Raw genomic sequence first — 11,578 nt, forward strand, 5'->3', positions numbered from 1 at the left:
TCAGTCCACTTGATAATCCACTTAGTTATCAAATCGAGTGGAGCATTAAACACTTCTCATTGCTCACTGGATTAAGGTTTTCGTTATCAGGTGATGTGAGGCGAGAGATCAGAGGCACTTATCATTTGTTCTCATTGCTTATCTAATAGTGCCCACGAGTTTGATAGCACAGTCTTTCCTATGTATAAAAAACTGAGATCGACAGAATATTGGTTAAAGCTTCAAAGTTGTATTATAATTTCCAGTTTAGTAGTCGTTCCTGGAGTGGTCGTGATGACAGTGGTCGTGTTAGATGCAGCTGAGTTGTTAAGTGAAGAGGTAGCTAGCTGGTCGTGATAGCATGAAGTGTAGTGTGAGATGAGGCTAAGTCGTTGTGGTCGTAGTATGAAGAGGTTGTGGGTACTGGTGGTCGTGATGACATGGGGTGTCGTCTTGGGTGCAACTGGGTCGTCGTGGGATGCAGCTGAGTCGTTGTTGTCGTCCTGCTGTGCGAAGAGGTAGGTGCAGCCTGGTCGTGGTAGCTTCAGTAGTCGTGTGAGACAGGTGAGGTCGTTGATGGATACAGCTGGTCGTAGGAAGTTGCTTAAGGGTGTCGTGGAAGTCGTGCAGCTGAGTCGTCTTTGTCGTGGAAGGAGGTAAATGCAGCTGCCTTGACTGGAGTGTGAAGGAAGGAAACGCAGCTAATTCACCGATGGGTACACCTGGTCGTGGAGACTTGGGATGTCGTAGAGCTGGTCGTAGTAGGTTGTGGGGTCGTAGTAGGTAGTACAGCTGACTCGTCTTGTCGTCCTGGCCTGATTGGGGCGTGGGTGAAGCGACGAGACGAGACGAGAGGTGAGAGAGAGGGTGACTTCTGGCTCAGCTCCAAGACGCCGGGACACATTGGCACCTGAAAGGAGAGCATTGAAGATCAGACACAGGTGAGAGAGAGAGAGAGAGAGAGAGAGAGAGAGAGAGAGAGAGAGAGAGAGAGAGAGAGAGAGAGAGAGAGAGAGAGAGAGAGAGAGAGAGAGAGAGAGAGAGAGAGAGAGAGAGAGAGAGAGAGAGAGAGAGAGAGAGAGAGAGAGAGAGAGAGAGATTGTCGTTTGTGGGGAGGGAGGGAGGGAGGAAGGGAAAAACTAACAGACATAGATTGTAATGAGTATGTGTGTATGTCTGTATCTGTATCTATCCACCTATCGATAGATAGATAGATGGATAGATTTATAGCTATGCGTGCGTGAGTGTATGTGTGTGTGTGTGTGTGTGTGTGTGTGTGTGTGTGTGTGTGTGTGTGTGTGTGTATACTGTATGTATGTGTGTGTGTCTGTCTGTGCTCTGTGTGAGCTGGCCTCGTAGTCCTCGTACGAGACGTGGAAGACTCGGGCAAGCACTTGACATGAATATACAAACTATACATAACAACTAGTAATGGATTTATACTTCACACGCGGCCACTTGGGCTGGGGTCTGAAGTGAATAAAATAGCAAGGGATTTATGTGTGTGAAATTTATGTGTGTGAATGGGATAGCAATGGTAGCGTAGCCTGGATTTGGCTAGAATTAAATACGTATTATAGGTAAGGAATCTAGCGCACATGGGTGGTGACAAGAGGTTAAGAAATATATTAGGTAAAGGATTTGTACTAAGTGGGAGAGAGGGATATTAAAAGAAACTATCTCTCTATAGCCAGACTCCATAATCCCGCAAGGGGTGGCCGTTTGTCTTTTAGTTGTTTTACGGGGAGGGGCACTAACCCTCCCCCAACCCACTTGTTGACACGTAAGGAACATGTGTGGGTTGGTTATATGGTTACCACCCAGCGCTGTAAATTGTTTCCAGGCTTACAGGAAACCACTAAGCTTGTCACTCGATGTAAAGCCACCTGAAAAGGAAAAGAGTAGTAATAAAAAGTGACATGCCAGATGGGAGAAATAGCAAGAGAGGAGGGCAGAGACAGAAAAAGAATGATAATGGTGAAGGAAGAAGTAGGCAGCACTACATCAAGTGAATGGATGATGGTCGCCACCACCTACCACCAAAAAGAAACTCAAACTGCATAATAAGCCAGCACTTCAGGGCTCAAAGCTGGCGAATAATGTAAAAGTTAAAGGGTTTATTCTTAATTTGAGAATGTGATATCAATAGTACAGGAGTTTAGATGGGATTAGGAAAAAAGGTGTAATATGGAAGGAGAGGTACATAGGTGGTGGCTGCAGGTGAAGAACTATAAGAGGATTTATATTGAAGGTAAGGGTGAGATGGCGATGGTCCTACAAGTTAAATGGTACTCGAAATATGCGTGTTACCGGCATTGTGTGAAACTAAAGTATTGTATAGATTACCTAGGTAATCTACAGAATGTTTAGCATTATTTGTCAAAGTATGAAATAAGCTTACTTCATTCTGACCTTATATACTTTACCTAGGAGTTTAGAATGCCTAGGTATTCTGTAGAGTGTCCAGCATTTTTTGCCAAAGTTTAATATAATAGACAACAAGGGGTTAGGCTGGGATAATCTAGGTTAAGTTTGTTAGGTTAGGCTAGGTTAGGTTAGGTTAATATAGAAGAAAGCTAATTTATGTTAAGCATATATCTAAATTAACCTAACCTAACCTAGCCTAATTAACCTAGATTAACCCAGCCTAACATAACTGCAGCCTAAATTAACCTAACGTAAAAGACATGACTGATCTCGCAATTCGCCTGTTTGCTGCAGTTTGGTCGTTTCACACGTAGCCTAAAACTAACTCGGTAATGCACAGAATACCTAGGAAATGTGCACAGATGATTTTATTTTATACCTTGTCTTGAAGTTTTAGGCATTCTATAGTATACCTAGGCATTCTGTACAATGACGGGTTTCCCACTGTGCCGTTAACATACATAAGGAATAAGAGAGATACAGGGTATTAAATTTGTACTGGAAATAAATAACTAGGAAAATAAAATGTTACTGGTTAGGGATTCAGAGAGAGAGAGAGAGAGAGAGAGAGAGAGAGAGAGAGAGAGAGAGAGAGAGAGAGAGAGAGAGAGAGAGAGTGCACGTCTTTATCTTATTCTTGCTTTCTCCGGTCGATTTTATTTTCCTTGAGGAGCATCTCTTCCATTCCCCAGACTTCTTGGCTTCATCTCTCCTCCTCCTCCTCCTCCTCCTCCCCCGCGTCCTTTTCCTCCTCCTACCTTTCCATCCCTCCCCTTCATTCCTCCATTCTCAAAACTTCTTCCCCTCCCCTCGCATCCCTCCCCTTCCCTCTCTCCCTCTCTCATCTTCTCTCCTCCTTTCATAAATCATCCTCCTCATCCTTGCTCTCTCTCTCTCTCTCTCTCTCTCTCTCTCTCTCACACACACACACACACACACACACACACACACACTCAGGGCATGATCACCTAATTCACCAACCCGCTAATTTCTACACACGACGTCGCTTCGCATGTTAGTATTTCAATTATTAAAGCAAGTCAGAGGCGAGAGAGAGAGAGAGAGAGAGAGAGAGAGAGAGAGAGAGAGAGAGAGAGAGAGAGAGAGAGAGAGAGAGAGAGAGAGAGAGATGATTGCTGGTGAAGGTGAGGACAGAATAGTGATGATGGTGATGGTGATGATGATTTTGATGATGATGATGATTGTGATGATGATAATGATGATAAATGGAAGTAAGGGAGGATGGAGAGACTGAATGACCGAAGGAGGGATAGAAGAGGGAGAGGAGAGGAGAGGGGAAGGATGGGATTAGAGAGAGAGAGAGAGAGAATAGGAGGAAGGGAGAGGTGGAGGGAGGAGGGAGGAGATATTTCAATTACCCGACCACCTCGAGGAGCAAGTCCGGTGGAATTTATGAGACGGGGAGAGTGTCTTACTGGAGAGATGGAGGAAACTGGAGGGAAGGTGGAGGGGTGGAGTGATAGTGGAGGGATAGAGAGAAGGTGGAGGGATGGAAGGAAGATGGAGGAGTGGAGAGAAAATTTATAGTTGGAGAGAATATAGAAGAGTGTAGAGGAGTTGGAGGGATGCAAAGGAGGGATGGAGAGAAAGTGGAGGGATGGAGAGATGGTGGAGGGGTGGAGGGAGATTGAGGACGTTGATCTAAGGTGGAAGGGTGGAGGGAAGTTGGAGGGATGGAGATATAATGGAGGGGTGGAGAGAAGATGGAAGGAAAGAGGAGAAAGAGGGAGATGATTAAGGATGATGTGGAAGAAAGAGGAAGATAGACATAAAGAAAACTGAGGGATATTTTTGTTACGAAATGTGAGGAAAGGCAGGAAGAGATGAAGAAGGCTGGCAAAAAAAAATCAATTATTCTCTGTAACAAGGCAGACAGTTATATAATCGACAAAGGAAATACAATTATACAACATCCACCAACAATTTATATTGAAAAATAAGGGGAGCGAGAAAAAATAATGGTTATTGAAAGGAGAGTTGCATTACTTCTACACTCAGCTGGCAAAACGGTGAATGGGAGAGGCTGGCCCATTCATGAGCTTGGAATGGGGTGTGCAGTACGCGTTGAGAGAGAGAGAGAGAGAGAGAGAGAGAGAGAGAGAGAGAGAGAGAGAGAGAGGGGGGGGGTTAGTTCTTTATGGTTTAGTAATTTTGTGTTGTTTCTCATTTTGCTTCGTGTATTCTTTATTTTTTTTATTTTTTTTTTTTCATATTTTTTGCCTTTTTATCAATGCATGGTTAAATTAAATCACCTGCTGTAATAGTATCCGAAGCATCAGGGTTTGTTGGGTAGGGAGTGGGGAGCCTTTTGCTTTTCTAACCTTGTCTCTAACTCATAAAATTGTCACGTGAGGTATAACTTATCCTGTAACAAACAGACGCGAAACGACAAATAGGTATGTTGCTGTTTGATTTTGTTTGCACACACACACACACACACACACACACACACACACACACACACATTATGTATGTATGTATACACAGGTAACGCCGATATACATAAAACCATCGTTTATTCAATTGCCCTACTTTGTTTTTACCTTTTCCTCCTTCCTTATGTGTTTTCCCGCTCTCTCTCTCTCTCTCTCTCTCTCTGCCTTCACTCCCTTATGAGCCTCTATCCACTACTCCCACGTCTATGTACAGGTACGTATGTCCTTCAGTCTCACCCTCAACCATCCACTCAGGTGATAGGGCAGGTTTAGTTGAAATCTAGGGTAGCATTTAGGTTTTCCCAGAAGTGTTGCTGCGCTGGTATGGCTGGTATGGGTGTGGTTAGAATATTTGTTGTAGATAATAGATGGTGTGTGGTATGTGGTGTGTGGTGGGTGTGTGGTATGTGGTGTATATGTGGTGTGTGGTATGTGGTGTATATGTGGTGTGTGGTATGTGGTGTATATGTGGTGTGTGGTATGTGGTGTATATGTGGTGTGTGGTATGTGGTGTATATGTGGTGTGTGGTATGAGGTGTATATGTGGTGTGTGGTATGTGGTGTATATGTGGTGTGTGGTATGTGGTGTATATGTGGTGTGCGGTATGTGGTGTATATGTGGTGTCTGGTATGTTGTGAATATGTGGTGTGTGGTATGTGGTGTGTGGTATGTGGTGTGTGGTATGTGGTGCATATGTGGTGTGTGGTATATGGTGTATATGTGATGTGTGGTATATGGTGTGTATGTTGTGTGTGGTATGTGGTGTATATGTGGTGTGTGGTATATGGTGTATATGTTGTGTGTGGTGTATATATGGTGTGTGGTATGTGGTGTATATGTGGTGTGTGGTATGTGGTGTATATGTGGTGTGTGGTATGTGGTGTTTGTATGGTGTGTGGTATGTGGTGTATGTATGGTGTGTGGTATGTGGTGTATATGTGGTGTGTAGTATGTGGTGTGTGATGGTGTGTGGTATGTGGTGTGTGATGGTGTGTGGTATGTGGTGTGTGATGGTGTGTGGTATGTGGTGTGTGATGGTGTGTGGTGCGTGATGGTGTGTGGTATGTGGTGCGTGATGGTGTGTGGTATGTGGTGTGTGATGGTGTGTGGCATGTGATGGTGTGTGGTATGTGTTGTGTGATGGTGTATTGGTATATGGCGTATGTGTGGTATGTGATGGTGAGTGGTATGCAGTGTATATGTGGTGTGTGATCGTGTGTGGTATGCAGTGTATATGTGGTGTGTGATGGTGTGTGATATGTGGTGTATATGTGGTGTGTGATGGTGTGTGTTATGTGGTGTATATGTGGTGTGTGATGGTGTGTGGTATACCGTGTATATGTGGTGTGTGATGGTGTTTGGTATTTGATAAACATGTGGTGTGTGATGTGTGTGGTATGAGTGTGGTGTGTGATGGTGAGTGGTGTTAGTGTGGTGTAGGAGGCTGAAGTTATTTTATAAGAATTATGCGATGTTGGTGAAGGTCGTGTGATGGTGTGGGGTGTTGTGAGTGGTTTGAGTGTGGAGTAGATAATAGTATGGTGTCTGGTGTTGATGTCTGGCGTTGATGTTATGTATGGTGCTGGTGTGAAAATGGTGTATATTATTGATGAAAGGTATTGTTGAAGAGTATGTGATGCTGGTGTGTAATGTGGGTGAGAAATGGTGTATTGTGTTGGTGAGTTGTGCGGTGTATGAGGCTGGTGTTTGGTTCGGATGTATATTATTGGTATGTGGTGTGGTGTAAAAATGGTGCATGATTTGAATGTGTGGTGGTGTGTGGTGGGTGTAGCTGGAGAGTGATGTAAGTGTGGCGTGTGATCCTGGTTTGGTGTGGATAGGTGGGGAGTGGCTTCGATGATGGCGGTGCTGTACATTCGCGTCCGCATAAAAGTACCACAGGGGATGGCGTGTTGGTGGTAGATGTGGCACCACTGTATTTGTTTACATTATACTTTTGCAGAGAGAGAGAGGACCTTCATTTTTTATCTAATGATGGTCCAACAATTTGAATAACTGAAATGGTATCTAAATATATGTAAAGCTTAGAACGGATGTAAAGAGAGGCCGTAAGAGGGTGTAGTGGTACCGACTGTGTTAAATGGGGCTGAAACATGGAATGTAATGGAGATAAGGTGTCTGAAGAGTATGTGTGGAGTGATGCGTATGGATCAAGTGAGAAATGAAGTGCGAAGGAGAACTGGAGTTATGCGTGAGATGGCTGATCGAGTTGAGGAGAGAGTGTTGCGATGGTTTGGGCATATAGAGAGAATGCATGAAGAGCGATTGGTGGAAAAGATAACTGGATCAGATGTGGGAGGTGTAAGGGTGAGAGGAAGACCACGACTTGAATGGATGGACAGTTTGAGAGGCGTTAGATGCAAGACGGATGTCTGTAGAGTAAGGAAGAGTGGCTGTGTGGGATAGGTATGATCGGAGAGAGATTGTGAAGGAATAAATGGTGAAGCGGCTCAGAGGGGATATTCTCCCCATTTGGTCTGATCAGCTGATCAGGTCAGATGTGGGTAAGGGGGTGGGTCCATTATGATGTGGTAGGGGTAAACCAACTCTGCTGTCGGGCCCTGCCACGGATGTCACTGACTGCAGTGTGCAGTTGACCCTCGTGCGATGTGGTGCGGTGAGGATCTGTCCCTTCTTCCCCTGGGGCTAAGATACGAATAAATGTGTGTGTATGGATAAGCAAATTGCGGGGGTGTCGTCCTGTCTTGGCTACTTCCCTTTCTTTGGGGGAAACGGCCTAGGAATATAGATAGTATATAGATATTACTTGCCTGTAAACCATGCTTGCTGTGATGGCGTTGTAGTGGATGTAGATGTGTTGTGACAGGAACGTGAATGTTCAGGGCTAAATTTTGCTTTCTTCATGTTTTAATTGAGTTCCGTTTAATAATCACCAGCCACATCAGGGGGAGATGTGGCACCGCAGCAGCTGTTGGCTCATAATTAACACACTGAACATTTTATCTGTGTCATGGCACACTTTGTTAAGAACGTGTCAAACACGCCTGACAGTTTCCTTTAATTCACTGTAAAGAGAGGATGTGTTCATTGCTGATTCATGACTAACCAATTGTCTGTGTTATCCAATAGGCCATTATTCCGTCTTCACATTATGCTGCTGCAAATTATCAAGAGCTTCCCACTATAGGGTAGACCGATTCGGCTGTCTCCAACATGAATGGCATTTGAGTAAACATGGTAAACACGACGTAATTTAATGAATGCGATGCCTCTGATAATTGGGCATTGTGCGTCATTAGAGTGGGATTGATGATAAAATGAATAACGATATTATCTCTCCTATCTCAGGCGTCATAACTAAAATCTCTATTCTGACTAACGTTTAGCTACTGTGTTAAGTGAGCATAGCAACCCACTTTCAGTTTTAAATACTTTTATGCGCCACAGCCAGGGTTCATGGTTCATATATTGTTGGATTGGGATAGGTTAAATATATTTCTGGGTAAGATTCATTTAATTCAAACCAAAAAGATTTTATTCTTCCGTTTGGAAGTGAGCACACACACACACACACACACACACACACACACACACACACACACACGAGCTAACTCGAGCGTGAAGAAGCAAAGGAAACTCAGCCTTAAACATCCAAGTCCCATCATACTCCACACAAGTCTCTCACAACGCTGTCACAGTACGCACGGGTTACGGGCAAAGACGATGTACATGTTTAACAATACCAATCATATACACTCTGTAGCACTATTATATGATACTAAAGTCCTCATGGTCTGACAGTTACACTAAGGTTTCTGCAGCTTGCTAAACGTGCAGTGTCAACAGATGCACAGGTGCCACATCAACCCCCAAAACACTACATCCCTAGTATTCAGTGGACGTGACGGAATACTTGTGGTGTAATGTGGTGTGTTGTGCAAGTGTATGATGCAAGTGTGATGTGTTGCATTTGTGGGTGGTGTTGTGTAATGTGAGTTAAGTGGTGTTACTGTATCGGTTAATGGTATAACTGTAGTGTTGGCTGGTATGGAGTGTGAAAGTGATATGTGGTAAAGCTGTGATGTGTAGATGTGTAGAGTGGTACAAATGAAGCACAGAAGGTGTGCTGTGTGGTGTGTTGATGTAGTGACTAATAAATGTAACGTTGATGTGTGGTGAGTAGTGTAATAATGGCTGTGTGGTGTTAGTATGATGTTAATGTGCTCCTGGTAGTGTAATTGGTGTAATTAGTGCTAGTGTAGTGGTATCATTCTTACTGTAACACTGTTTAATTCACTTACTGTAGCCTTGACATCACTGAAAATGAAATAACGCGTTTTGCAGCATCGGCCTTACTGGGTTTCCGATCACTACACACTGCAGCAATAGCCTTACTGAGTACCCAACCATTACTTAGGCCCACTGCATCACCGACATCACTGAGCACCGAATCATTATTCAAGGCAGAATTGGTCCCAGATCAATAAGCAGCATCGACTTCACTGAGCACCAGATCGCTACTTACTGCAGCATTAACTTCACTGGACGATTCATCACTTCTTCCTGCAGCACTAAACTCACTGGGGGCCAGATCGCCAAGAAAGTCAACCGCATCATTGTCTTTACTGTGGACCAGATCACTACTTACTGAAGCATCGAATTCATTTTCAGATCGCTACTTATTACAGCATTCACATCACTGATCTCCAGGCCCTCCTGACACCTCGAACATAACGACTAACACAGTCAAGGGCAGGAATGTAGTAATAGTAGTAGCGGTAGTGGTGGTGGGAGCAGTTGTAGCAGATGTAAAAGTAGTAGTGTTGGATGACTCACACATGACACTCTCTGCTGGTGGTATGGAAGGCATCGGGTAACCTACACACACTTAAACACACTGCCCCACGTACACTGTGTCAAGCACTGCAAATCTTGACATACAGTAAAAACATCTTCAAACCGCTTACATATTTCTGGTTAGATTTTTGGTAGCTGTGAGACTCTTGATGTGGATGAGTTAGAAACAGTCAACATTAACTCTTACAGTACGACGGCCCTATACCAGGGCGAATAAAATGTGTGGAAGTACTGAGAATGTGACATGAAACACATCACCAGAATTATATGGGTTAATTTACAACATGACAATCGAGTTTCTTCACCATTATCACTCCTGCATCCCTCAAAAAACATCCTAAAGATGCGTAGCTCCTCAGTTGTACCTTGTTTGCTTCATGTACTCTGTAAAGCAAATAGGAATCTATAACAAGCACTCTGCAAGGCTTAGTCTACACCTAAATCAAGCTTTCCGTTCATGATCACACCTGCACACCTCAGAAACCTCCATGCAAGACGTCAGGAGTGTGACACCTTTCCTTCACAGCCTAAAGTACCAACACTGACAACCTCAGAAGCTCACATACGTTGCCAGAGGAGTCCACATCTCTCCCTTTTATCCTTCATGCACTCTGTCAGGCAAATATTATGTTTTCATGACAAACACTAGGGATATCTTAGCAACAACACAGGTATCATCACCTACACTTACACCCACACCAACAACACTCAGAACCCCCCATACGATGCTACAGGAGTCCACACCTCTACCTTCACTCCCTCACGCCCCCCATGAGAGCCACTGGGAACATCTGAATGAGCCACAACACAATTATCAGCTCACCTCACACACACACCACACCGACAACCCTCAAAACCCAGTCCACACCTCTATCTTCACTCCTTCACGCACTAAATGACAGCCGCTGGAGATGGCTTAGGAACAACAGCACAATTATCACACGTCCACTTACACCCACGTCTCTCAGCAAACTCCACGCGATGTGTTTGCCAACGCAACTACGACGCCCCTTAGACCGAGAGCCCACACCCACCCGCGATGAAGGCGCAGGCCACACTGATCCCCGTGCAGTCGTGCTCACCTGTTGCCCCGACACCTCCGCACACACACACGCACGCACACACACACACACACACACACACACACACACACACACACACACACACACACACACACACACACACACACACACACACACACACACACACACACACACACACACACACACACACACACACAATCCAGTTACCGTGGCACTCATATTCATTCTCCCTCTCACGCAGATGTTTCTGTTTTACTCATTACGGACATACTTCAATTTAGCTTCGAACACACACACACACACACACACACACACACACACACACACACACACACACACACACACTCACACATTTTCCATCACCTTTCGCCTGTTTAAAATTCCCTCCCCCCAAAAAAAAAGTCCAAAAATCAACAAACCCCTAATTTTTACTCACGTCATCTTGAACCTCAGACTCCAGTTGGTGTAGGCAAGGTTTAATTTCCATTTTCTTGGTGTATGGGGAAGAAACAGCCACCGAAATTAACGCCCCGTCAAATTTTACATGGAGAGGTGCTCGCGTTGGGTAAAGACGTGTGGGTGGGGACAAGGGAGTGTAGTGTAGGACGGGGCACTCTTGAGGGAGCTCAGTGGCCCCTCAGTCTTCGTAAGGTGAGGATGTGGTCGCTCATGGGGTCGCACTGAGTGGCATGAGAGGCTTTTTAACGTATTTTCTTAAGCGATTGTCCACATTACATCTCAGTGATCCACTTCCACGGTACTAGTGCGAGAGAGAGAGAGAGAGAGAGAGAGAGAGAGAGAGAGAGAGAGAGAGAGAGAGAGAGAGAGAGAGA

The sequence above is a fragment of the Coenobita brevimanus genome, chromosome 16 (assembly GCF_032717465.1).
Source record: "Coenobita brevimanus isolate Jiangsu-jjx chromosome 16, ASM3271746v2, whole genome shotgun sequence".
Lineage (NCBI taxonomy): Eukaryota > Metazoa > Arthropoda > Malacostraca > Decapoda > Coenobitidae > Coenobita > Coenobita brevimanus.